This window comes from Lithobates pipiens, unplaced genomic scaffold (assembly GCF_037356315.1).
Source record: "Lithobates pipiens isolate NorthernLeopardFrog02 unplaced genomic scaffold, aLitPip1_a1.2 Scaffold_8, whole genome shotgun sequence".
NCBI classification, from domain to species: domain Eukaryota; kingdom Metazoa; phylum Chordata; class Amphibia; order Anura; family Ranidae; genus Lithobates; species Lithobates pipiens.
Window position 1 is genome coordinate 676,637,316 of NW_027507903.1, and position 22,649 is coordinate 676,659,964.

Consider the following 22,649-nt stretch of genomic DNA (forward strand, 5'->3'; position numbering starts at 1 on the left):
CAATGAGGTATCACCACGGTACCATTCTTTAGAGGTCGATGGTCAGCTCTCTAGTAATAACAACCGATGAGGTATCACCCCGGTACCATTCTTTAGAGGTCAATGGTCAGCTCTCTAGTAATAACAACCAATGAGGCATCACCCTGGTACCATTCTTTATCTTTAGAGGTCGATGGTCAGCTCTCTAGTAATAACAACCGATGAGGTATCACCCCGGCACCATTCTTTAGAGGCCGATGGTCAGATCTCTAGTAAAAACAACCAATGAGGTATCACCCCGGTACCATTCTTTAGAGGCCGATGATCAGCTCTCTAGTAATAACAACCAATGAGGTATCACCCTGGTATCATTCTTTATCTTTAGAGGTCGATGGTCAGCTCTCTAGTAATAATAACCAATGAGGTATCACCACGGTACCATTATTTAGAGGTCGATGGTCAGCTCTCTAGTAATAACAACCGATGAGGTATCACCCCGGTACCATTCTTTAGAGGTCAATGGTCAGCTCTCTAGTAATAACAACCAATGAGGCATCACCCTGGTACCATTCTTTATCTTTAGAGGTCGATGGTCAGCTCTCTAGTAATAACAACCGATGAGGTATCACCCCGGCACCATTCTTTAGAGGCCGATGGTCAGATCTCTAGTAAAAACAACCAATGAGGTATCACCCCGGTACCATTCTTTAGAGGCCGATGATCAGCTCTCTAGTAATAACAACCAATGAGGTATCACCCTGGTACCATTCTTTATCTTTAGAGGTCGATGGTCAGCTCTCTAGTAATAACAACCGATGAGGTATCACCCCGGTACCATTCTTTAGAGGCCGATGATCAGCTCTCTAGTAATAACAACCAATGAGGTATCACCCTGGTACCATTCTTTATCTTTAGAGGTCGATGGTCAGCTCTCTAGTAATAATAACCAATGAGGTATCACCCTGGTACCATTCTTTAGAGGTCGATGGTCAGCTCTCTAGTAATAATAACCAATGAGGTATCACCCCGGCACCATTCTTTAGAGGCCGATGATCAGCTCTCTAGTAATAACAACCAATGAGGTATCACCCTGGTACCATTCTTTATCTTTAGAGGTCGATGGTCAGCTCTCTAGTAATAATAACCAATGAGGTATCACCACGGTACCATTCTTTAGAGGTCGATGGTCAGCTCTCTAGTAATAACAACCGATGAAGTATCACCCCGGTACCATTCTTTAGAGGCCGATGGTCAGCTCTCTAGTAATAATAACCAATGAGGTATCACCCCGGCACCATTCTTTAGAGGCCGATGGTCAGCTCTCTAGTAATAACAACCAATGAAGTATCACCTCGGTACCATTCTTTAGAGGCCGATGGTCAGATCTCTAGTAATAATAACCGATGCGGCTAAGTAACCACTCGGCTGTTATTACAAGCAGCGGGAGGGGACTTCCCCCCTGCCACCTTCCGCCGCTCACCTGGTCTCTCTCGTCCAAATGGCAGACCTGAGCAACCAGCCGGCACGGCTTTGATCAAATCTCGGATGTAGTAACCTGGAAGCGACGTCACCTGGAGAGCCAACGGCGCCAGTTTTCAGAAATCGAAAGCATTCAAAAATGCCGATCTTGTTTTTTATGAATACCGTATTTATTGGGGTATAACACGCACCAGCGTATAACACGCACCCCAAGTTTAGGAGGGCATTTTAAGGAAAAAAGTTTTAGGAGGGAAGTTTAAGGAAAAAAAAACTTACATTTAAATGCCAGTCAATGCAGCCTTATCAGTGTGCATCTGCAGCCTTGTCCATCATTGCAGAATGATCAGTGTCATTTGCAGCTTGCCCCACGCTGTTTACAGCTTTGCAGTGTCATTTGCAGCTTGGCCATGTTTAAACTTCCCGCTGCCAAGACAGACCGAGCAAGCGCCGCCGAAAAAGACCGAGCCGACTTGCTCGGCTCCGCTCATAGTCCCGCCTCCCTGCTGTTTCTCTAGCAAGCGCTGCCGAAAAAGACAGAGCCATCTGTACTGTGTATTCGGCTGGGCTCCGCTCGCAGTCCCGCCCAGCATGGGCGGGACTGCAAGCCGAGCCGAGCCAAGTACACAGTACAGTCGGCTCGGTCTTTTTCGGCAGCGCTCGCTAGAGAAACAGCAGGGAGGCGGGACTACGAGCGGAGCCGAGCAATCGGCTCAGTATTTTTCGGCAGCGCTCAGTATTTTTCGGCTGAGCTCGGTATTTTTCGGCCGCGCTCGGTATTTTTGACTCGCAGACAGTGGGGATCGGCGTATAACACGCACCCACGACTTTCCCCCTAATTAAGGGGAAAAAAGTGTGTTATACGCCGATAAATACTGTATTTTCAAATGTAAAGGCGGGATTTGGGGTCTTATAGACTCCAGACCTCTCCATAAAGAGTACCTGTCACCACCTATTACATTCCTTATGACAGCAATACAAGTGATAAAAAATACATTAATTAAAGGAACAGGGAAAAAATAATAAAAAGAAATTAAAATAAATAAGAATAAGCAAACACATTCTTAAGTCGGGCCTGCAAATGTAAATGAAAATGATTAGTAGTGTAAACAAATTTATTATAAACCAATCATAGTCCATAAACCACTGAGATTAAATAACAACAAGTTCACAAGTGGGCAAACGCTTCTAAAGACTATTACATAAATACATACACTTCCTCTTTATTGTGGCGGTTCTAAGTTCCTAAAACTGAAATGCAGTATGTGACACCTTATTTTAGGACGTTCCTGAAGATAAAATCATCAGATATCGAAGATGCAGACACAGTAGTGGGTTTGTCTGCAGCCTGCAATGAAGGGGGCTAAAAATCTGGACATGGAACCAGGTAGGTTGTAGATGTGATCACTGATTAATATTGAGGAGGGGACTGGGATAGGAATGGGGTCACTTTGACATAGTTGGCCAGCATAGGGATTACTTTGATGCATTTGGCTAGTGAGGGATCACTTTGATGTAGTTGACCAGAAAGGGCTCACTTTAACACAGTTGACCAGGAAGGGATAACTTCAATGCAGTTGACCAGACAGCGCTCACTTTCATGCGGTTGGCCAGAGAGGGATCACTTTGATTCAGTTGGTCAGGGAAGGATCACTTTGATTCAGTTGGCTAGAAAGGGATTAATTTCATTCAGTTGGCCAGGTAGGGATCACTTTGAAGCTTTTGGCCAGAGAGGAATCACATTGGTGCAGTTGTCCTTTGAGGGATCACTTTTATTCAGTTGACCAGACAGGGATCACTTTGATGTAGTTGACCAGAGAGATATTCCTTTGATTCAGATGACCATAAAAGTATCACTTTGATACAGTTGACCAGAGAGGGATTCCTTTAACGCAGTTGGCCAGAGGGATCACTTTGATTTAGATGACCAGAGAGGGATCACTTTGACACTGTTGGCGAGAGAGGGATCAAGTTGATTCAGTTGATCAAAAAGAGCTCACTTTGATGCAGTTGACAAGAGAGGGATCACTTTAACACAGTTGACCAGAGAGAGATTACTTTGATTCAGCTGACCAGAAAGGGATAACTTTGATGCAGTTGACCAGAGATGGATCACTTCAATGCAGTTGGCCACAGAGGGATGACTTTGATTCAGTTGACCAGAAAGGAATAAATTTGATGCAGTTAGCCAGAGAAGGATCACTTTGACGCAGTTAGCCAGAGAGGGATAACTTTTTTCAGTTGGCCAGAGAGGGATAACTTTGATTCAGTTGACCAGAAAGGGCTTGACCAGAAAGGGATAACTTTGATGCAGTTGACCAGAAAGGGATCACTTTGATGAGGTTGGTCAAAAAGGGATCACTTTGATGTTGTTGGTCAGGGAGGGGTCACTTTTATTTTGTTTCAATGTTTTTATTAAAGTTTCTGCATGGTACATGAGATTAGACAATGAACAATATGTCATTTGAAATACAATGTTACGATTGAGGTACATATAGAATGCATAGAATCAAATCGGTAATCACATAGATAAACTAAAACATGTAAAACTATAGTAGGTCCTGGAACTAGATGAACAAGTATGGCTCTCTAGGTGAAACAATTGTGGGGTTAATTGTGTAAGATTCAACGGGAAACTGGGTATGTCACCACGACACCCACACACCCCTATTGGGAACTAACTGTGCGTGGGTGGGGGCATTACCGGTCCGGTTTTCATCTGCTGTCTTGCCAGTTTCCCAGTTGTGGTATGCACGATTCACAATGTCTTAGATTCTACGGATAGGTCAAAGTTCTACTTCGGAGTCTTGGTATAATGGCTAAACTCCAAGGTTAGTCGATGGTTTGAGTTTGTGTGAGTTCCAAGCCGTCCAGTTCTAGAGTTCGTCTGTGAGCCTTATGTATTATTATGGAGGAAAACACGTATGGGAAGAGAGGTGTGGGGGTGGGGGGTGGATGTATGTCTATGGATAGTTGTCCGTTATATTTGTTAAGTGTAAAGCTCTGTCCCCCAGGTCAAGCTATGGGGAATTGGTTAAGATGTTGTGGTATTCTGATGGTTTCTTAAAATGAAGAAAACAGGCCCAAGTTTTATGGAACTTTGCTGGGGAATCCCATGCCTGGTGAATCAGATCTTCAATCTCAGCTATTTTCCCTGCTCTTTGGAGCCATTTGGAGGTGCTAGAGGGAGAACTATCCTTCCAATGAATGGGTATGCATAGTTTTGCTGCGTTGATGAGGTGTAGGGTGAGAGACCTTTTGTAGGCCGATTGGAGAATGAATGTATGGTGGAGTAGGTATTGAGCTGGTGTTAAGTCTGGGGTGTAGGTTGTTATTTGGGAGATAAGACGGTGTACCTCTTTCCAATGGGGTTGAATTTGGGGGAACTCCCACCAAATGTGGAGTAGCGACCTGTGAACAGTGTTGCATTGCCAGCAGAGTGGAGGAATGCTGGGGTGGAATTTATGTATTCTGTCAGGGGTCCTGTACCACCTGGAGTATATTTTAAGTCCATTTTCCTGTGCAGAGACTTGTAAGAACCCTTTGTGTATATGGGTAAAGATATGATCCCATTCCTCCTGTGATAGGTCTGTTGCAATCCCCTTTCCCATTTTTGGCTGGTCACATTATCTTTGGGAGAGACATTAGTAAACAATATAGAGTACATGTCTGATAGTACATGTCTTTGGGGTTCAGATCTAGTGATTATTGTTTCAAAAGGTTTATGATCTCTGCACCAGTTGGATTGTGGTTTGGAGCTAAGTAGGAAGTGCCTTATCTGAAGGAAATTGAAGAAAGGGATGTCTGTGTCAGGGAATCTGGAGGAAAGGATTTGGAAGGGCACCAGCTTACCCTTGTCAAAGAAGGATTCTGCTCTGAATGAGAGGTTTGTGTGCATGCTGTTAGTTGCAGAGTGTGTAATACCTGAGGGGAAGTCTGGATTTCGGTCAAGTTGGGTCAAGGGTCCGGGTGAGGAGGCAATACTCAATCTCCTACAAACTTTCCGAAACAGTTGCAATGTAGGGCCAATTAAGAGGTGGTTCTTACTCTACTTCGGGGTCCCTAGAGGGCTTATTCATGGAAGATGGTGGACTGGCAGTAGGGAGAACACCCCCTTGAATCCAATCCAAGCTTTAGTTCTAGTATGCAGGTACCAATCAACAATTCTGGCCAGATAGCAGGACCAATAGTATTTTTGAATGTCAGGGAGGCTGCTACCTCCTTTCATTGTAGGCTTTACAAATTTTTCCCAACTCACGCACAGATATTTGATGGCCAGATAATTTTTAGGCATAGCTGTTTGTATGCGGCAAAAAATGAGAGAGTTAATTTGATCGGTACAGTCTGTAACAGTGGAGTCTGGGGAGGATGTTCATTTTTACAATCGCTGCTCTCTGCCGCTCTGTTAGACCTAAGCCTGTGGAGTATAGGTTCTAATTTGAGAGGGAGGGATCATTTTGATTGAGTTGGCTAGAAAGGGATCACTTTCATTCAGTTAGCCAGGTAGGGATCACTTTGACACTTTTGGCCAGAGAGGAATCACATAAGTGCAGTTGTCCAGTGAGGGATCACTTTGATACAGTTGACCAGAAAGGGATCACTTTGATGCAGTTGACCAGAGAGGGATTCCTTAGACGCAGTTGGTCAGAGAGGGATCACTTTGATGCAGTTGGCCAGATAGGGATCACTTTGACGCAGTTGGCCAGAGAAGGATCAATTTGATTTAGTTGGCCAGAGAGGGATAACTTTATTCAGTTGGCCAGAGAGGGATCAATTTGATCCAGTTGACCAGAGAGGGATCACTTTGACACTGTTGACCAGAGAGGGATCACTTTGACACGGTTGACCAGAGAGGGATCACGTTAATTCAATTGACCAGAAAGGGCTCACTTTAACACAGTTGACTAGCGAGGGATGACTTTGATTCAGTTGACCAGAAAGGATTACATTTGATGCAGTTGGCCAGAGAGGGATAACATTATTCAGTTGGGCAGAGAGGGGTGACTTTGATTCCGTTGACCATAAAGGAATAAATTTGATGCAGTTGGCCAGAGAGGGATAATATTATTCAGTTGGGCAGAGAGGGGTGACTTTGATTCAGTTGACCAGAAAGGAATACATTTGATGCAGTTGGCCAGAGAGGGATCAATTTGATTCAGTTGGGCAGAGAGGGATTACTTTAATTCAGTTGACCAGAAAGGAATACATTTGATGCAATTAACCAGGGAAGGATAACTTTGACGCTTTTGACCAGAGAGGAATCCCATTGGTGCAGTTGTCCAGCGAGGGATCATTTTGATTCAGTTGACCAATAAGGTATCACTTTTATGCAGTTGGCCATAAAGGGATCACTTTGATTCAGTTGGCCAGAGAGGGATAACTTTTTTGAGTTGGCCAGAGAGGGATCACTTTGACACTGTTGGCCAGAGAGGGATCACATTGATTAAGTTTACCAGAAAGGGCTCAATTTGATGCAGTTGACAAGAGAGGGCTCACTTTAACACAGTTTACTAGAGAGGGATTACTTTGATTTAGCTGACCAGAAAGGGATAACTTTGATACAGTTGGCCAGAGAGGGTTCATTTTGATTCAGATGACCAGAAAGGGATCACTTTGATGCAGTTGACCAGAGAGGGATCACTTTGACACATTTGGCCAGAGAGGGATCACTTTGATGTAGTTGACCAGAGAGGATCAATTTGATTCAGTTAGCCAGAGAGGGATAACTTTATTCAGTTGGCCAGATTGGGATCACTATGATGCAGTTGGCAAGAGAGGGATCATTTTGACACAGTTGACCAAAGAGGGGTCACTTTGACAAAGTTGTCCAGCAAATGAACTACATTGATGCAGTTGGCCAGTGAGGGATTACTTTGATTCAGTTGACCAGAAAGGGTTCACTTTGATGCAGTTGGCCAGAGAGGGATTCATTTGACACTGTTGGCCACAGAGGGATCACTTTTACACAGTTAACCACAGAGGGATCACTGTGATTTAGGTGACCAGAGAGGGGTTACTTTGACATAGTTGGCCAGCAAAGGAACTACGTTGATTCAGTTGGCCAGAGAGGGATTACTTGGATTCAGTTGACCAGAAAGGGCTCACTTTGACATAGTTGACCAGAGAGAGACCACATTGACGCTGTTGTCCAGAGGGGGATAACGTTGATGCAGTTGGCTAACCTAAACACATTCAGCAATATGAGCAAATTACGGATGCATGTTTTTTTAAGCAAAGGTTTGTCATTAGAGATGGTCTTACGGTTCACCCGGTGGTCGGTTCGCAGCAAATTTTGCTCTTTCGCGATTCGCCAAACTGGTGGACTTCTGGCGCTGTTCGCGCGGCAGACATATGCGTTTACATTGTGAAGAACTTTGACCCATGATGACACATCCATTATGGGATACAGGACAACCAATTGAGACTTTTTAGCACGTAGACAATTGGACATTCCACCTACCTTATAAATAGACCTGATCTGGCGGCCATTTTACATTCTGTCTTTTGTCAGTGTAGGGACAGGACGCTGTGTGGAGCAGGGACATTCAGTCTAATCACTGGCTATTACTATTAGGTCCACAAAGTCCTTTTAAGGACTGGTATAGGTGTACAGCAGGGATATGCAATTAGCTGACCTGCAGCTGTTGCAGAACTACAAGTCCCATGAGGTATAGCAAGGCTCTGACAGCCAAAGGCATGACACCCAAAGAAAGAGGCATGATGGGACTTGTAGTTTTGCAACAGCTGGAGGTCCGCTAATTGCATATCCTTGGTGTACAGTATACAGGGTTGTAATACACTTAGAATATACTTTCTTTCAAATATACAAAGTATAATCTGGTGCACCGCTGCTGACTGCTGTGCTGCTGAGTACACTGCTGACCGATTCTGCAGCTGTCTTTTGTCAGTGTAGGGACAGGACGCTGTGTGGAGCAGGGATAGTCAGTTTTATCACTAGCTATTACTATTAGGTCAACAAAAGTCCTTTTAAGGACTGGTATAGGTGTACAGTATATGGGGTTGTAATACACTTAGAATATACTTTCTTCCAAGTATATTATAGTGCACTGCTGTGCTGCTGAGTGCTTGCTGACCAATTCTGCAGCTGTCTTTTATTTTATCAGTGTAGGGACTGAGGGACAGTTTGGTGTTCGGAGCAGGGACAGTCTGAAAATCACTAGCTACTAGGTCCACAAAGGTCCTTTGAAGGACTGGTATAGGTGTACAGTATATAGGGTTGTACACGTATAATATAATTTCTTTCAAATATAGAAAGCATATTATACTTGAATGCTGTGCTGCTAAGCTGAGTGCTGCCCGATTCTTCAGCTGTCTTTTATCAGTGTAGGGACTGAGGGACAGTTTGGTGTTTGGAGCAGGGACAGTCTGCAAATCACTAGCTACTAGGTCCACAAAGGTCCTTTTATAGGTGTACAGTATATAGGGTTGTACACGTATAATATACTTTCTTTCAAATATAGAAAGCATATTATAGTGCACTGCATGCAGCACTGCTGACCGATTCTGCAGCTGTTGTTTCTCAGTGTAGGGAGGGACAGTTTGGTTATTGGAGCAGGGATCGTCTGCAAATCACTAGCTACTAGCTAGCTACTATTTGGTCCACAAAGGTCCTTTTAAGGACTGGTATAGGTGTACTATTTGGTGTGCAGTATATAGGGGTGTAATACACATATAAAATACTTGCACATATAGAAAGCATAGTATAGTGCATTTCCACTGTGCAGCATTCTGACTGCTGAGCGGTTCTGCAGCAATACTACAAAGAGTGACAAACGCAATAAAAAAAAAGGATTATGGGGGCGTGGCCTGGCGCGCGGCGGAGATGGCAGCCTAAACGAGGAGCTCCGTCGAGCCCGAGGCCCTAAGCACCTCTCTGCCGAACGCCTACCGAGAATGAACAAGCAGTTCCGCGGGTCTCAGCACACACGATCCCGCAGATCCACGGCGGTGTCTGCGGGAGGGACCATCTCGGAGATCTTCCAGAAACAAACGGCAGCTCAGCGGGCCCGGGAGGGAGGCAAGATGGCGCCGTCGCACGAGGACGGGGATCTTAGTGAGGACTCTCAGTCTGCCTCAGAAGACCACGGTAGGAGACCTGCTCGTCCCGATCACCCCCTCACATATGCGGACATGTCAGGCTTCGCTGCCGACATTAAGGCATCCTTTTCTGCAGCCATCACGGACCTGAAAACCAACTTGCTGGTTCTAACAGAAAAGATGGCCGCGGCAGACACTGCAGGGAAGCTCCGAGATAGAGCGATACTCAGACTGGACACAGTTACCTCTTCACACGCTCAACACTTTATTGATCTAAATAGACATATGGAGGACCTTGACAATAGGGGGAGACGGAACAATATTAGGGTCCGTGGAGTGCCGGAAACTGTGACCGCTGACCAGATAATGCCTGCCCTCCAGAGGGTCTTTAACAGTGTGCTAGAACGACCAGAGGACTCAGCCATCGAATTCGTCAGGGCCCATAGAGCCCTCCGAGCTAGAGGCCCTGATACTCTACCACCTCGCGACATTATATGCTGCTTGCAGAACTTTACATTAAAGGAAGAGATTATGTTCAAGGCTCGCAGGAATGACCACATTGTGTTCAACGGTGAGAATATTAAACTATTCCAAGATCTCTCACAGATAACTTTGAAAAACCGCAGAGCTTTGCGCCCTTTACTGGATGCACTTAGAGCAAGAGATCTCCATTACACCTGGCGTTTTCCCTTTGCTCTTTCAGTGACGCACAATGGCAAGCAATACCTGCTCCGCACTCCGAGCGACCTCCCAGAATTTTGCAATGCTCTACACCTTGACCCTGTGGATCTCCCGGACTGGTATCAGGAATTCTCCCTACCGCCTAGAGAGAGGAGCCCACCTCATTCCCCTCTAGCTACGCCTGACAAGCTCCTCGCCAAAAAGCAGCGTCAAGCATGGCAGGATGGTCCGGGTGCAGGGACACCGCGCGGCAGAGCACACTCCTCTAGACCACTGCCAGATGACTAACTGTTGGCACCACAGTCCCCTGGGATCATGTCCCCCCTTGTTGTGGTCCGCCCTCACCACATATTTCCTGGGCACACTTGTTTTTGTTTTCAGCGTTTCACCTGAGGCCTTTTGATCCCAGCTACAGACTCCACCAGAGTATGGTACCACTACGGCCCTACGGCTTACCTGATTTTAGGAACTTGTCAAGGGGCTTACCTCCCCCGTGCTGTGGGTTTGTACTCAAGGTTCTCCGGGTCGTGTTTCTCTGGCTACCCAGCCCCGTTGCTATGGAAGGAAGGTTGAGAATCCCACGTGAACCAGCGGAGTTATGGCTGGGTGGTTGGCGGGGGATTTGCTCTTGAACACGGAGGAACTTAAGTTAGTTAACGCACTGTTGCTGTTTGGCCATGGACGTATACTTACTATTCGCATGTGGATGAGGCCTTTAGTGCTTGGAGGGTGGATGGGGGTTAGTTCCTGGGGTACATGCTCAGGGGTGCTATCCGGGGGGGGCTGTTTAGGGGGGAGATGACCGGGTTGTCTTCCCCTCCCAGGCCGGCTGCACCTCTTGGCGCCCGATATTCATATTATCAGGTCACTGATTTTTGGGCATTTAGTTCAGCCCTGAGTTTTCTTTATGCTTGTTTGTTTGTTCTACTCGATCAGTTTATATATATTTTTATCTCTTTTTCTTACGGCAGAGATGTTTATACGCTTGATATACCTGCTACAGGGGGCCAAGGCTTGGCTTCCTTCTACATGTTATTAGTATACTACACCGTTACTGTTTATTTGTATCTGACAACGGTTGCCATTGAGGCTGCGTGTCTCCCTTGTTCCCACACGTGGTCCGGTGGCTGGGCGGGGATTCTTCTCCCCTCTTGGGTACCGGAGTTTTGACCTACCTGGCCGACTTGCCGGCCGGCGGGGGTCGTTTCCTCTGACTCTTCATCTCACTTTGACTTTTCTATTTCTGTCTTTATTTCCTTCTTTGTAGTTCTCTCTTGCCTCTCTTGGCCACTGTAAAGTAGATATAGTGGGAGTGTTTCAACATAACAATCTTTGAGTCTTGCAGGTTATGACTGTGGGCAAAGCCTACCATCTCTCTCTATTCCTACAGATGGCTTACTCAGCTCTTGGCACGTCGCCGACGCTAGTGTCGCACAACGTAAAAGGCTTGAACATACCGGAAAGGCGTTCTACCCTACTCCGGGAACTGAAAAAAGGTAGGCCGCAAATTGTCTTCCTGCAGGAGACACATTTCAAGACAGGACAGGTCCCTAGGCTCACCGACTCCTACTTCACAGACGTACACCACTCTACTAATGATACTTCTAAATCGAGGGGGGTCTCCATTTTGCTAAGTAGAGGAGCCTCTTTTGAACTCACAGACAAAAAGGTGGATCCGGGGGGAGGTTCATTTTCCTTAAGGGTACCCTCGGAGGTGTTCCCACCACGCTTGCCAATGTATATTTCCCCAATGCCTCACACTTGACGTTCTGCAGAATGCTGGTGCGACAGCTTGAGGAGTTTGGGGCAGGTTGTTTGCTTTTAGGGGGTGACTTCAATATCCCGCTAGACCCTCTCTTAGACACGTCCTCAGGGAAGACGGCGGTTTCCTTCCATACTTTGAAGGCCATAAAACTTCTTCTCCACTCCCTGGACTTAGTGGACACCTGGCGCTACTTACATCCATCCGACAAAGACTTTTCTTTTTACTCGATTCCTCACGACCGTCACTCTAGGATTGACTATTTATTTATTACCCAAAGAGACCTACATACGGTGCAACATTCCCACATAGGAATTCAATCTATTTCCGATCACGCTCCAATTTCTATTAGTCTTAATCATTTAGATACTACTAAAAAGACACCTATGTGGAGGTTGAATTCCTCCCTATTAACTGATCCATCTTTGTTTCCCAAAATTGAATCAACCCTGAAGGAATTCTTTGAGCACAATGTGACCCCAGGTATGGATCCTTTTTTGATCTGGGAGGCCCACAAATGTACGGTCAGGGGGTTGCTGATGTCATTAGGGGCACAAAGGAAGAGAGATAAGGAGAAAGACATCAGACGGCTTACCCACACGATTTGACGTTTAGAAACTCTTCACAAGCAATCTCTGTCGGAGCGGTCAGCGAAGGAGCTTCTTGAGGCCCGGTTGGCCCTCCGACAGATATTGGAAACGCAGACTAGGAGACTTTTATTTCTGCGGAAGAAGATATATTATGGACAGGGGGACAAAGCGGGTCGCCTACTTGCCAGGGCATTGAGAGACCTCACCACCAAGACCGACATTCCGGGAATTCGGAATCAGGAGGGACGTTTAGACAGAACGACTGATGCTATAGCCCAACATTTTCAAGAGTTCTACACGAAACTCTATAACCTCCCGCCACAACATAGGCACCCTGACATGGGAAGTGAGAGACTTCAAAACATACGGGACTACTTGGAGGGATCGGGTCTACCCTCACTTGCAAAGGAGGATTCTGAGGTTTTGGACGCCCCTATAGATCAGGAGGAAATCAGATTAGCTGTTAAAGGACTTAAAACGGGTAAAAGCCCTGGGCCTGATGGATACACAGCCATTTATTATAAGACATTTATAGACACCCTAACCCCGCATCTGCACACGGCTCTAAACTCCTTGGCGAAGGGTGGGAGGGTCCCTCCTGAATTTTTATCTGCGCACATTGCAGTCATCCCAAAACCGGACAAGGACCCCACACACTGCGCGAGTTATAGACCGATCTCATTGTTGAACTTAGATGTTAAGATACTGGCGAAAATAATTGCAACGAGATTGTCCCCCTTCCTCTGTAAATTGATTGGACCGAGCCAGGCTGGCTTTATGCCAGGTAGAGAAGCTAGGGACAATGTCACCAAGGCCTTGGATTTGATTCACGCTGCCCATGTGCGAAACATCGAGGGCCTTCTCCTGTCTACCGACGCGGAGAAGGCCTTCGATAGAGTAGCCTGGGACTACATGTTTGAGTCATGTAGACACATAGGGCTGGGACCCGGTTTGATGAACTGGATAGCCGCCTTGTATCAGAATCCTTCGGCTAGACTCAAAATCAATGGTGCTTTATCGGACAGGGTGGACATAAGGAATGGCACAAGACAGGGTTGCCCCCTGTCTCCTCTGTTATTTATTGTCTCCCTTGAACCCTTTATTAGGAGAGTCTTGGCTAACAGCTCGGTGAGGGGCTTTAGGGTGGAGGGAAAGGAGTTCAAGGTGGGGGCTTATGCCGATGATCTCTTGTTTTTCATTACTGATCCGCACATATCTATACCAACACTTGTGAAGGAGTTTTCGGTCTACGGGTACATTTCTAATCTCAAGATTAATTACTCTAAGTCGGAGGCGATGAACCTTACTCTGCCAGCCCCAATATTGCAAAGTACGATGGAAAACAGCTCCTTTAAGTGGGTGACCCATGCCATTAAATATCTGGGAGTGTGGTTAACGCCCAAGATAGACTCCATTTTCGCCCGCAACTTTATACCTCTACTTAAGACCATTGATAGAGATTTACAACACTGGCACACTAAGCCTATTTCCTGGTTTGGAAGAACGGCCGCCTGTAAGATGAATATCCTGCCCAGGGTACTATACCTGATTCGAGCTTTGCCCATTAGGATCCCACAAAGTTTTTTTAGATCTCTCCAGGCCATATTGTTGAGATTTATATGGGCTCATAAAACGCCTCGTATTAAATTCTCTTTACTAATGAAACCCAAGAGTTTGGGTGGGCTGGGAATACCTAATTTCCGGAATTACTACCGAGCTTCCCATATTGCGAGAATTGTGGACTGGCATTGTCATTCTGCACTGAAGGACTGGGTGACGCTAGAGAGGGACTCAGTCCCGATACCCCTGCTTTTCTCCCCGTGGATTCCGAAATCCACATACCCTCCGGCACTGACGAAACACCCTTTAATAGGGACCACCTTGGAAATTTTTCATCAGTTGTCTAAGCAAAACATGCTCTCCTCCCCTAGGGGCCCGCTTACTCCGTTACAACATAACCCTGACTTTGCTCCAGGACTGGGGAATCAAACACTAAGGCCTACCGATAAACGACTTCCACTTCTGGCAATACACTGCTTTGATAATGGGGTGATGAAGGACTTCGCAGGGTTGAAGTCGGACAATGACATCCCCTCCCTGCCCTTGTGGGCGTATTTTCAGATACGATCCTTCGTTAACAAACCACCACGTAAGGAACATTTTATTAGAGAACTTACAGAGTTGGAGTCGGTGTGTCTTAAAGGGGAACAGGTATCAAAAACTACCTCTACGGCATACGACTGGTTGCAGCACCTGGCGACGTGGACGAGAGATCGGTTTAGAGAGAGATGGTCAGCAGATTTAGAAATAGATTTCTCAAACGCTCAATGGGAGAAGGCCTGTATATTAGCCCACAAATGTTCTATCAGTACAAGATTGCAGGAAACTGCATATAAAGTACTTACCCGTTGGTATGTCACACCTGACAAGACTCATAAATGGTACCCCCAATCCAGTGATTTGTGTTGGCGTTGTCTCCAGGAAAGGGGTACTATGCTTCATGTTTGGTGGAGTTGTGCTAAAATAAGTACATTTTGGGATGAAGTTAAGGGGTTGGTGCGCCGAATCACGGAGACCATCATTACCTTAGATGCTGCATGTTGCCTTCTTAACATTTCTGATTTCTCTTTGAAGAAGCATGCGAATTCTTTATCGAGGCACCTATTAAATGCGGCTAGGTCGCTTATCCCCCTCTATTGGAAAACCACGCACACCCCTTCTCTGAAAGAATGGTTGTTAAAGGTTTCTCACATATGTGAATTGGAGGATACTAAGGCACAATCGGAGGAAACTGTAGCACGATTTCACAAAACCTGGTCTCCCTGGTTCGAGTACCGGTACTCTCAAGAATATAGGTTGCTGGTTGGGTGATCTGTTCACCGGAGGAATGCATATGGATAGCCAAAACTGATTGGTTGATGGAATCGACCTATATGCCACTTACTATAGGTTGTCAGATGAAGCTCTTATGCAATGAACAATCTCACACTATGCATACGGTTTTCTTCTTTCTACTCTCTCTCTCTACTCTTCCTTTCTTCTTTACCCTCTGCATTTCCATTTTCTCAAGAAGTACAGTTGCTGCCCGCAGCTTGGTATTATCTTTTTTCATGTGCCATTTGGCGTTGTTTTTCTGTAACCAATCTGCACATAGGTATAGATCCGGGCCAAAGGGTGATGGCAGTCTTGCATTTTATTGTTGGTACTTTACGCTAACTTTTGGTCTCCTATGTCTATGTATAACTCTTTGTGCATTATTTACCCGCCTGTACCTTCTCCTGTATTGCCTATATTTTTGAATAAAAACCTTTTCAAATGTAAAAAAAAAAAAAAAAAAAAGGATTATAACTGGTGTGATAGACCAGTGGCCCCCAAAAACGACAGATTGAAGCAAGGTGTTATATACCTTCTTCCACATACATACTGCACTTCTCTAGAGACTTTTGTCACAGGGTCATTTAAAAAATGACAGGCAGAGGAAGAGGCAGGCCTTTCCGCAGGGGTGGGAGAGGTAGGGCAGGAGCAACAGGCTTGAGCCAAAGTTGGAAATTGCAGAAGGTGCGTTCGATTATGTCAAAGGACGCACCAGACTTGTTTGAGTGGCTCACTCAGCCTTACTCTTCTGCACCCTCCTCATCCTCTCCATCTGCACCCTCTTCTTCACTCTCTGCTGTGTGCACCCCCAAAGACACTACCACCAACACCACCACCATATACCCTCCACTTGAGTCACAGGAATTATTTTCTGATCCATCACAAGACATTACCGATGCGCAGCCACTCTTGGCATTGGTTCAGGAAGAGGAGGTAGCAACAAGCCACTCAGCAGTCTGACGACAGTACCCAGATCAGCCCAAGGAGGAGGTTGGTCCCCGGTGTTGCTGCCTACTCCGAGATCTCTAATTATAGCGGTGGGGAAGGTTACGTTGATGATGATGTGTCTAGTGATGTCACGGTGGTGCCCACAAGAGAGGAAGAGGAGTTCAGAGGAAGATATGGAGAAAAAGCAGGCAGAACTTAGATTTGACAGGAGGGACAAAGCAGACTGCAAATGTATCAGAAGCGAGGCATCAACCATGTACGGTCACATCTGGTGCTCCCAGGACGCCGGCACATGGCTCCGCAGTGTGGGCTTTTTTTAACTTGTCTGCTGCTGACAATAGTGTTGCCATCTGCAGCCTTTGCAGTCAACGCATAAGTCGCGGTAAGCCCAACGACCACCTTAAGAAGGCACATGAGCTGCCATCACCGAGCCCAGTGGGAGCAACGGAACACACAAAGCCACACTCCAGGCTCTCACCGTCCAGCCTCGTCTTCTACTTCTCCTTCTCCTCTCTCCTCACAATTGTCCTCCACTCTACCTTCCAACATGCCGTCCTCATGTTTTTCTGGAAAAAGGCAGGTATCCGTGGGCCAAATGTTTGAGCGTAAAAAAATGATGACGTCGGATAACCCTCTTGCCCAATGGTTGATGGCTGGCTTGTCAGAACTGATAGCCTGACAATTACTGCCATATAAACTGGTGGACTCGGAGGCCTTTCGAAAATTTGTGGCCATTGGAACACCACAATGGAAGGTCCCAGGAAGGAAGTATTTCTCACAGAAGGGTATCCCAGAGCTATATGGCCATGTTCAGCGGCAAGTGAATGTAACTCTGGCACACAGTGTCGGTGCCAAGATACATCTGACCACAGACACGTGGTCTAGCAAACACGGGCAGGGAAGGTAGATAACTTTTACTGCCCACTGGGTGAACCTTCTGACGGGCGTCAAGCATGTAACCCGTGGCACCCGTGTAGATTTCTTTTTACAGCCACGGATTGCATGCAGGCCTGCCTCTTCTTCTCCTCCTCCTACTCCATCCTCCTCCCTCTCCTCCTCGGCTGACTCCTCCTTTTCCGCTGCTAGCGTCTCTTCCGCTGTGCCACCCAAGATCCCCAGAACCTATTCGACATGTCAGGTGAGAGGTTGCCATGTTGTGCTGCGCCTGTTGTGCCTGGAAGCCAAAAGCCACACTGGCCCGGCACTCCTTTCAGCTTTGCGTTCACAGGCAGATCAGTGGCTAGCACCGCTCAATTTAACAGTTGGTAAAATGGTGTGTGACAATGGTGCCAATCTGCTTAGCGCATTGAAACAGGGCAAAATTACGCACGTGCCATGCATGGCACACATCTTAAACTTGGTCATGCAGCGATTCGTTGTCAAATACCCTGGGGTCCAGGACATCTTGCGGCAGGCAAGGAAAATCTCGGCCCATTTCAGAAGATCTTACATGGCCATGGCTCGCCTTGCTGACATTCAGCGGCGACACAATCTGCCGGTCAGACGTCTTATTTGCGATTGCCCGAAGCGATTGAATTCAAACTTCTATATGCTTGATAGGCTGCTCCAGCAGAAACGTGCAGTTAACGTCTACCTGTACGAACTCTGCGGCAGAACAGGTTCTGGGGAGCTTGTTTTTTTTTTTTTCACCGCACCAGTGACTGCTCATGCGCGACACATGCAGATTTTGATGAGATCACCAAACTGGTCAGTCGCAGCCATGGCGCCATCAGTGACATTGTACCTTATGGCTTCTTTATGGAGCGTGCATTGCATTGTGTCATTGATCAAGCCATGGAGGAGCAGGAAGATGAGGAGGTCGCAATGCTGGATGAATTCCCAGGGGGGCTACTCTATCTGAGACAAGTCAACAACAGGAGTCTGAAGAGGAGTCAGAGGATGATGGTGCCGGGGCAGATGAGGAGGAGCAAGAAGAGCATGCTTTAAACCTTTCTGGGATCCCTGTTGTTGTGCGTGGATGGGGAGAGGAGAACGAGGAGGACGACATTATCCTGGATGATGAGCAGGAGTCAGGCCACCACACTGCTTCCAGTTTAGTGCAAATGGGGGCCTTCATGCTTCAAGTTTGAAGATGTGTTGGTGACTTTTGATATGAGGTCATTTTTTCAGCCGACCCATCGACAGGTCTCATCCGGATCCAGCATCAGGGAGCGCCTAGACCGACAGGTGTCCGACTACATCGGGTTAACGGCCGATGTGGATGCTCTGAGGAGTGATGAACCCCTGGACTACTGGGTGTGCAGGCTTGACCTCTGGCCAGAGCTTGCCCAATTTGCAATGGAACTGTTGGCTTGCCTATTGTCCAGTGTCCTGTCCGAAAGGACATTCAGCGTAGCAGGGGGGATCGTGACCGATAAGCGCACTGGCCTAGCTCACGACAGTGTTGACTACCTCACATTTATAAAAATGAATGAGGCATGGATCTTGGAGGAATTCAACACATGTGACCAGTAGACCATGTATATGCATAACTCTATAAACAATTTATTTAATCGAGCACACGGACCTTTTTTCTGCCTTTGGCTCACTTCCTTGTACAAAAGAAGCATACCCTCCTGTTAGAAGAGGTTGAGCGGTGTCATATTTTTTGTTCCCGCGGCGAGTCGCTGGTATCAGTGCTGCTGTCAGTCCTCTCTATCTCTGTGCTGGTGTCAGTGCTCTCTCTCTATCTCGGTGCTGGTGTCAGTGCTCTCTCTCTTTCTCGGTGCTGATGTGCTGTCAGTGCTCTCTAACTCAGTGCTGGTGTAAGTGCTCTCTATCACGGTGCTGGTGTGGTGTCAGTGCTCTCTATCACGGTGCTGGTGTCAGTGCTCTCTCTTTATCTCGGTGCTGGTGTCAGTGCTCTCTATCTCGGTGATGGTGTCAGTGCTCTCTATCACCGTACTGGCGTCAGTGCTCTCTGTCATGGTGCTGATGCCAGTGCTCTCTATCATGGTGCTGGTGTCAGTGCTCTCTATCATGGTGCCGGTGCCAGTGCTCTCTATCTCCGTGCTGGTGTCAGTGCTCTCTATCTCGGTGCTGGTGTGGTCTCAGTGCTCTCTATCACGGTGCTAGGGTAGTGTAAGTGCTCTCTATATCGGTGCTGGTGTCAGTGCTCTCTATCACGGTGCTGGTGTCAGTGCTCATTCTCTATTGCGGTGCTGGTGTCAGTGAGGGAGATAGCAGCGGAGAAGCCAATCAGCAGGCAATGCCAGCACCATGGCTGAGGATCAGCACTGGACTGGCACCTCTGGACCACCGCAGTGGAGCCCTGCATAGGTGGTGGTAAGGGCCGGGCAGAGGGAGGGGCTCAAGCACAGGTTGGCACACTGGGACACTGGCACAGGACTGCGCTGCCCTGACTGTGGCACTGATCATCTCCTGCACCCCCTTCATAGCCTGGACTGACCTTGCCTCTCCTCCATGGCCTTCATGCACTCCTGAATTGTCAGAATTTCACAGATAAAAAAAGAATGCTTTTCTTGTCGATCCCAGATTCACTTAATACTTTTTTTATGTCAGTGTCCATGTTGTGGGACTATGTGTGCACAGCTAGTAAGTATTTTGTGGCTGAAAATATGACCTGGAGGTTTTTAAGGTTTTTAAAGTCAATGGGGTCTGCCACAAATTTTGCGGTTCGCAAACTTTTGGCCGCGTTTGTGGTTCGCGTTCGCGAAACGTCCCGTCGGAAGTTCGTCCATCACTATTTGTCATACATACTGTATGTAAGGATTAACATTTGGTTACAACTCCTTAGTACCCCATATGTGATATATATGGAAGACATTTAGGACCTGAACATGGACATTTCTCTATTTCTATTGCATAGTGCAGGTCAGTGATAAAAAGGGGCAAATCATTGTACATTCATTTTTATTTTCTATTTTTTCACTTTTTTCTTCACATTTAGAAATGGTCTGTTGCTGAACAGCTGCATGAGGAGTTGGAATTAAGCCTCTACTAACTAAATCCAGACCCTCTAAGGCTGCGTACACACGCGGGGACTGTTCGCTCAACTTTGTCCGCTGAACAGTGTTTCGGCGGACAGTCTGCTCGTGTGTGGGCTTTCAGCGGACAGTTTCAGCGAACAGTCTGCTGAACAAAGTTTTTCGGAATTTCCGAAAAACTGTCCGCTGAAACTTGGTTTGAGCGGACAGTCCGCCCGTGTGTAGGCTTGTTCGTCAAACTAAGTTCCGCGCATGCTCAGAAAGGATTTACACGCCGAAAGTTGTATTGCAGTGTATAGGACGTCGTATTTTTCGTCCCGTCGTACGTGCCGTTCACGTCATCGCGCAAGTTTCAGCGGACTGTTCGTTCGTCGTGTGTGGCCAAGTCCGTCCATGCTAATTTTGAGCGGACTGTCCGCTGAAACTGTTTGACGAACAAAGTTGAGCGAACAGTCCCCGCGTGTGTACGCGGCCTAACTTAACCAGTCAGAAGGTGGATCACTATGATTTCTATTCAAAGAGACTGGAAAGATCCTGAAGTTCAGTGGTTCCTAGCTGATGGGCAATTACTGACATGGGTCTGTGTGAACACAGATCCACCCTAGTAATTGTCCAGTTTATTTGTGTTAATTAGAACTTCATTGATTCCTGCTGGAAAATCGGTAGGTTTGATCAGCTTTCACGCAGATGCACACCAGTGGTTGCCCAGTCCATCAGTGTTACACAGAAGTCCAACTGGTTCTTAATTGATGTGTCTTTCCTTCTTATTTTCTCACTTTCTCCCTTGCAGGTGTAGCACCCTCTAGCGTGTGCTACTAGAATAGCAGTGCAGGTCAAAGCATTTGGCTGGCTCTGAGATTAAAACCTGAGTCACTGAATCTGGGTTAGGGTTATTAGTGGTTAGGGCTGGGTGACTCATCCTGGCAGGTTACTGGTGCCTCCCCCTGGTATCTGGAATATCAGAGAATGTTCTAGAACTAGAGGGCAGAGGTTAGGAGAAGCAGCCATGACTATATATGGGACATTAGCCAAGAACCAAAAGTGGGATAGGAGGGGACTAAGAAAATCCCATAAAAAAGACTTGGGCCATGCCAGCAAGGGAGTCAGGTGGAAGATGGGGTAGTGCTGTGGAGAGGCTGTTGGTGGCACTTGAGGGACCCCTGCTGGGGAGGAGTTTTACTTTGGGCTGGAGTTCGGGATAGCTGGCCTGGAAGGATCCCACCATCGGAGACAACTGGAAGGATTCATGCCGGAATAGGCAGCGGGAGAGAGCAAACAAAGATGGGACAACACAAAGAGGAGAGACTGTTAACAATGCTCTCTAAAGACAGTGGTATGCTTAAGTCTTCATCTTTGCCCTGGGGAATCTCCATGGAAGTGTGTTCCAGTATGGAAGGACTGGGGGATTGTGTCAGTCAGGGGGACTGGGGCAAGAAGTAAAAGAGTGGGCTGGCATCTTCTGCAGCAGTAGAACTGGGCTCAGGGTCTACAGGAGGGCAGAAGGAGATGCTGTTCACTCCATATTGTGTTATTTTATCCACAATGGGACAGGATGTCCTCAGCCTGTAAAGGGCAGCTTCTGAGTTAAAGGGGTTGTAATCCTATGAATTTAAGTGAAAAAACTGCTGACAGTGACTGCCCCCCCCCCCCCCCCCCACACACGTTTTACTCACCTGAGCCCTCTTTATTCCCTTTGGCGGAGATGAGCTCTTCCTCTTTTTCCAGGGTTCTTGCCTCTTGATTGGATAGATTGATAGCAGCTAAGCCATTAGCTCCCACTGCTGTCAATCAAATCCAATGACGCGGGTGCTGGGGGGGGGGGCTGAGTCCGGCATTCTGTGTCTATGCACACAAATGCTGAACTCGGGAGTGCACCTGCAAGGTAACCCCTAGGGAGAGCGCTTTTCCCAGAGGGCTTACCGATGCGAGGAGGAGCCATGAGCACCGCTGGGGGACCCCAGGACATGGTGATTGGGGCCACCTTGTGCAAAACAAAGTGCACAGTGGAGGTAAGTATGATATGCTTGTTATTTTAAAGTAAAAAAAAAAAAAAAAACACAAAGGCTTACAATCACTTTAAGACTAAAGACTGTTAGGTCCCCTGGAGTGATCAGCAGGAGCTGTACATGTGAACCAGGTTTGTGCAGCAGGAAGGAAGAAGAGGACTTTCTGTAAATAGGATTGTCTCCTTTGTTCATAGCTCTGGACATTTTTCAAGTTGGGCATCCCATATATCCCTACTCCAGCCACATTATCAACTAATAAAACATCAGAAAACAATCCAAGGTCTGTTTTCTGTGTTGAAATCCCTGAAGGAAATGTTGCGTGTTTGGC